The following is a 6,998-nucleotide window of genomic DNA, read 5'->3' on the forward strand; positions in this document are numbered from 1 at the left end:
AAAACTTTCTCCCCTTTATTCCACTACTCTCATGCACACATGCTGGACACAAAGCCTGCCCTGCACTACCTGTTCCCTACCTATGTGTCCCCATACACACTCGGTAGAGATCTGCACTCTGAGTTTTCTCTTCTAGTTGCTTCTTTTTTAGCTTCTGATTTTTCTGCTTTTCTGCTAGATCTTATATCAGGTGTATTTTGCACATCTAAGTGCATTTTATATTTAAATACTAAAGCACAGTGGTTCATTATAGATGGACCTCAAGTCCAGTTCCTACTGTTTTCATGAAAAAAACACATCATCCTGCTATTTGAGAGAATATTCAGCATGCACTTTTCAGTGTGTTCACTGGTTTCAGGACTCATAATAAGACGTTCTCCGGAGATGATCATGGCAGTAAGAATATTAATGAATTATTAATCGTTGTTGGCTGCAGTGCAGAGATTGTTCTCTGCCACTGTCTACAAGGGTCATGTACATAAAATGTTTTTATTCCCTTTTCTTCACTGGGACAAAACACAATAATGTCAACAATGTGTATACAGCAATGTGCTAGTGTGCTCTGATTCAACGATCATTATTCAAAATATTCAACATCCATTTCAAATTAGATTTTGCAGAGGGCCATATACTGCAGTGCGTACATAAGTGTCATGGCAGGGAAGAATCTATACTCTAATCAATACGTGTATATTTTTGAAAGTGCCCTCTGGACATGTGTTGATATACGTGTTATGAACCATCCACATGTACGTAAAAACAAACAAAAGATGTAGTGTGCAAAATGCATTTGCATTATTATTGCTGCATTAATACAACAACAAACACGGAAGGTGGGATATTTTTAGAGGGTTGATAGCAGAGGGATTACTGTTGGAGGTCTCGTCCACCAGCCGCTCTGAGGCTTGCTAACAGATGGCCACTCTGTCAGATCTGGACCATGGGTCAACATTATTTGCATATCAAATCACTCTCTGAGCAAGAGTCGCTCAGCTTGTACTCACCTGTTTCACTCATCCTCAAAGAGCAGTTAGTATAGTTTGTGTGTATGCATAGCGTGTTAGATGTATAAATAGTGTTTTCCCGCATACTAATTTAAATTAAATCCACAGGAGGCATTGTGGTTTAGTCATTTGTACAGTTACTGTACTTCCCAGTAAGGTTATTGTCTCAAAACCCAGCCTCGTGTGTAAGGTTTGCATGTTGACATCAGTGTTTGGAGGCATCAGTACACAGCAAGCAGGTCATCTTGTTCTTTACTAAGTGTTGCACTTCTCAGGTCAAACACGATTAATTTGATTTGTCAGAAACTGTATTTTTCCATCCACTGTGAAATGAGAACTGTTACTGATATAATACATTTGCCCAAAGTGAAAGGTTTAACAGAACGATCATTTGTTCTGACAAATTTGTTAAAGCTATAAATATTTCCCCAGGAACTAACTCCAAAAACGATGATGCTTCTGTCAGCATTTCTTCAAAATGATTTAACTTCTATGAAAAAAAGGCCTTCAATTTTTCATGACTCTGGATAACAATGATGAAAGACATACTCTTTGTAGGGGCTGAAGTGCAATATATTCTTTGCTTTTGGACTAACTTTTCTTTTCCGCCGTGGTTATGGACAATGAGGTTTGTAATGAACTCACATGCTTTTCCTGCTTGCAGGTTATTGAGAAAGATGCTGTGCCTGACTTGGACTTCCCTTTCAGGTTTCCCTCCACTGCTCCTCACCAGCGGTGTTTTGTGGGATAGAATTTGCTCACCCCACTCACCTCCATAAATTAAAGCAGGGAAATGTGATTTATCTTCTTCCTCTTGTGGTTCCTTTCAGCTGACTCTCTGAAATAACAGCAAACATAAATAGGGGGTATAAAAAGGGGCTGTGAACGCTTGAGAGAGTGGATTACGCCATGAATCAGTTTATTAACGGTGGACCATGGAGCAGTGTCGGCACAGGGGGAATTTATTCATTCATAAAGCAGTGTTTACAGCATTTATCTTCACCCGAGAGCAGGCCCCTAAAATGTAACAAAGCACCCTAAGACAAAGATATGGCATGATGGATCTAAGGGTGGCTGTGTCAAGGCCGCCAGCAGACTCCGGAGTATTACTGTGCTGCTGTTGGTTTGTCGAGGAATAATATAATCTTCAGCACAATGGAGTGCTGCAAAGAATGTTAATATTGTTTCTGCATGCTGATTGGATCTGGTTTACACAACATAATCCTCATTCCGAATGACAAAGATGAGAATGAATGTCACTGTATGTAATGTATGTTGTGTCAAAGCTACAGTTTAAAAAAAGGAAAGGACAATGATTAGTACAAAGACAGAACATCGCTTTCCTCTTCGAACTTGTTTTGTTAATATACATCCAAGCCTCACCCAGCAAAAAGGTGAGACAGTTTTAGTGCGGATTTATTCTAGTTAACCAATTCAATCAAAAGGCCAGATACAACAATGAATTGACACAGACTATTGTCTGTGTAGTAAAAGCCTGCTTATTTTTTAAAGCTTATTTATGTGTCATAAACCCCCATTGTTGTCCAAAAACTATCAAAAGCAAATCAACAATCCACATTGTTGCACTGTTCCCTCATGTTCCTTCATTACCATAAACAGTCAGTTCCACATACTCAATACTCTATACTGCTCTAACAAAATAAACAAGGAAACACCTAATCATCAGAGTATAACATCGTGTCAAAAAAAGATATCAGTCTGTCCAGTTAGGAAGCATAATAGATTGTGAATCAATGTCTCCTGTTTTGGTGCAAATGAAAGTGACAACAGGTGTACTGGAGAGGCAACAGCAAGACAAACCCCAAAATGTGAATGGTTTTGCAGGTGGTGGTCACAGACAATTGCTCTCTCCTTATCCTTCCTAACTGATTGTTCTCTAAATTTGTGTTTCGCTAGTGTCCGTGTCAGTACTAGTCGCATGAGGCGGAACCTGCAGCCCATTCAGGTTGCACAGGTAGTCCAGCTCCTCCAGGATGGCACATCCATGCGTGCTGCCAAAGAAGGTTTGCTGCATCTCCCAGCACAGAATCAAGAGCATGGAGGAGATACCAGGAGACGGACAACACGAGGAGAGGTGGACAGGGCACTGCTCCTTTGTGTGAGGAGGAACAGGAGGAGCACTGCCAGAGCCCTACAAAACAACCTCCAGGCTACTGCTGTGCATGTTTCTGAACAAACTGTCAGAAACAGACTCCATGAGGGTTGCATAAAGCCCGATGTCCCCTAGTGTGATCTGTGCTCACAGCCCAGCACTGTGCAGCTCAATTGGCATTCCCCAGAGAACACCAGAATTGGCAGGTCCGCCGTTGATGCCCTGTTCTCTTCACAGATGACAGCAGGATCACAATGAGCACGTGACAGACGTGAAAGAGCCTGGAGAGGTTGTAGTGACCGATAAGCTGCCTGCAACATCATCCAGCATGACCAGTTTGGCGATGGGTCAGTGATGGTCTGGGGAGGCATATCCTTGGAGGGTCAGATAGACCTCCACATGCTAGCCAATGGTACCGTGACTGATGTTAGGTACCGGCATGAAAATGTCAGAGCCATTGTGAGACCTGTCGCTGGTGCATTGGGCCCTGGGTTCCTCCTGGTGCAGGACAATGCAGTGTGTAGGCAGTTTCTGGATGACGAAGGCATTGATGCCATCTACTGGCCCTCACGGAGGTTATGTATTGTGCATCCGAAGACACCAAGTAGCACCACAGACTGTCCAGGAGCTCACTGATGCAGGTTTCAGAGGAGATGTCCTTGGACACCATCCACCATCTCATCAGGAACATGCCCAGACGTTGTCAGGAGTGCAAACAGGCACGTGGGGTGAACACACAACTGAGTCACATTTTGAGTTCTCTGTCATCATTTTGTTCTTAAAGGTTCAGTGTGTAAGTTTTAGTGGCATCTAGTGGTGAGGGCTGTGAATTGCTACTATCCGTCCAGTCTACCACTGCCCCCCTACCCTTTCAAAGAGCATAGGACAGCTATGGTGGCCGACACAGCACAAAATGTGTCTCTTCTGAGACAGCAGAGAGTGGTAAGAAATTAGGTTTCTTAAGGTAGATATATTAAGAAATTATATTTACTAAGTTATTCAGTAAAACCATATGTTATTGTGACTTGGCCACTGACAAATACCATGGAAAATGTAAGCCAAGAGTGTGAAACACTGTCACTGGTTCTGCACCACAGTCCATTATAAACAACACATTAGATAAAGTTTATACAAACATTGACAAGGGAAACATTCATTCGCTCTGTGATTATGTATCCTTGCCAAAACTGCCTGCCATCAATAATATCTGACACACCTCGGAAAGGGCCGCCAGAAAACGTGATTCCCCTGAATGTCCTCTGCCTGGAGATACTGGGGTATATGAAAAAGCGTCTGTAGGTTGATGGATGCGGATCAAACACCGAAACAAAAACAGCGCAACACATGCTGTTATCTGAGAAACATTCGCTGCAGAATCCATTTGTTGAAGAGAGAAAAAAAAAAGGTGTCACAAGGTGGGAACAAACTCTCAACCCTTGGGTTGTGAGCCTCACGCCTTACCGACTCAGCTAACCAAACATGTCAGTGCAAGTCAATATTAGGGCTTATATTCTCATCCACCATCTAATGGCTGAAAATATTTCCCCAATGCAAAACTTATTTGCCGAACCCTGCAGTATATTATTACTACTTCTTCTTCTTTGAACGTACTCATTCAGCATAGTGATAAGTATCTGGACTGCATGAATTCTACCAGAAGTAGAACAAGAAGAACGTAGTGACAAAATGCGCTCTGTAGCGCTGTTTGTCCGTTTTCAGCTACTGTAGAAACATGACGATGCAACAGGGTGATGTCCATGGAAGGGGGTGCCCGCGGTTATGTAGATATAAATGTCTCATTCTAAGGTAATGAAAACACAATGGTTTATTATGTAAGGTCTTTACACATCACTGAAAAATAGTTATGGATCTTATATTGCATTTCTGTCAATAGATTCTCAGAAATATTACACAGTGAACCTTTAACAAGTTATGCAATGTACAGTAAAGATTTTAAACTTTAAACTATTTTACTCATCGAAATCTTATTTGTGATTTAAGTGTTCTGTAAATTTTTTTGAGCAAGTATGTATAAAAATAGTCCCCAAGAAATGCAATATTTTTCCCTGCTTGAGTAATGTTTCCTAAAAACTTTTAGGACATTATCAGGGCTATTTTAAAAATGAAACAATAAATTAATCTGAAGAGTCACATCGTCAGTAGGATTAAATGGGACAGTGACTCAGTGCCACAAAGAGGGTAGGGAAGTTGGAAAGCATTGACAAACATCAGACTAATGTTAGCCTTATTCTTAAAATAACAGTAAAAATGGCAGTGCCAGTTATTACATGGTGCAATTTTTACAGCACTGCCATGACATGAAGTGATCATTCCATGAATAATTTGAAATGAACAGCAGTTTGCAAGTTATTTTTCAGAAAACGAATAATAACCTAAAATATTTAGGTCTGCTTAAACTACACAAAAATATTCCCCACACCAAATCCACAGATCGTCATAATCCAACTGTAGCCCTGACTCCTCAGAAATTCCCCCGAGTGTGCAACAAGCAAGCAGATAGATGATAAAGGCAAATGTTGAGCAGATGGCACTCTGTGGGGGTTACCGGCCATCTCTGATATGGGCAGTCATGCTGGGTGAGACCGAGTCCATGGCTGATTGCTGTCTATCTGACCCACCGGTTGGTTGATTACTAGCATCACACACCGCAGGATACATGAATCGTGTTTGTGTGGCGACAGCACAGTGGAAGAATCATTATTACTGTGGATTGCCTTCAGTTGTCATCACGACACGTCATTCTACAGAAAAGAATGACAAAGCTGCGATCTGTGCCACATGATTGATTTCGAAAGAAAGAGACTAAGTGCTACATCATGTGTTCCATGCATGGAAGGAAGGAAGGAAGAATTCTGTTTCATAAACACATTTTCAGTATTTTCATAAACCAGTGTGACAATTTTTACACCGTCCAAAGGTCCCTATGCATTGCTGCATCGTGACAACCAATTTACTAAAGCATGTGACCTATAATATTTTTCTGTACCCTAAATAAAGGTAATAGAATTCAAAGGCAATATGACTAACAATATGTCAAGAGTACAGTAAGAGTGGCCAATTTACTGGTGCTAACCTGTATAATCATTGAACTCTGGCTGGCCAAATTACTGTGTGGCAAATTGTTGCTCTACGTAAAATGGCATTTTCTTTTGAGCTCCTGTATTCAGTGGACAGCCACAGGTCAGCAACAATGGCTCTCTGTGAGTGAAATATTAAGCCTGCGGATGACTCAATGACTTCAATGCCAAATATGTAACCAATTTTGATCATCAATTTGCCAAAAGGTTTCAGTGACGACAGCTTTCCTTTCTCTGTAGCTTGGACAAGGCCAATGTTAACGGAAGGAGGATGAGGTAATATCAGAGTAGGGACAGACATTAATCAGAGAAGAAAGGCTTAGAAAGCAAAAATACAGTATGTTAGAATTTTCAGATTTCAGACAGTTGGAGCCTTCACACAAATAATAATAATAATAATAATAATAATAATAATAATAATAATCTTAATTTGTAGAGCACTTTTCAAAAACAAGTTACAAAGTGCTTTAACAAGTGTAAAGACAATAATACCCAAGAGACAATAATACAAAAACAATACAAGATAAAAGCATGAAAACATTGAAAAGACTAAAATACACGTTTAAGATAAATATAAAATTAGTAAAATACAATAAAATAAAAGGGATAAAATAAAGTCAAATAAGATCGGGAAAGGCTCTCCTATAAAAGTATGTTTTAAGAAGGGACTTAAAAGAGTTCACTGACTCAGCTGACCTGATTTCCTCAGGCAGGCTGTTCCAGAGCCTCGGGGCCCTGACAGCAAACGCTCTGTCCCCTTTAGTTTTCAGTCGAGACTCTGGA

Source organism: Micropterus dolomieu, linkage group LG01 (genome assembly GCF_021292245.1).
Source record: "Micropterus dolomieu isolate WLL.071019.BEF.003 ecotype Adirondacks linkage group LG01, ASM2129224v1, whole genome shotgun sequence".
Taxonomy (NCBI): Eukaryota; Metazoa; Chordata; class Actinopteri; order Centrarchiformes; family Centrarchidae; genus Micropterus; species Micropterus dolomieu.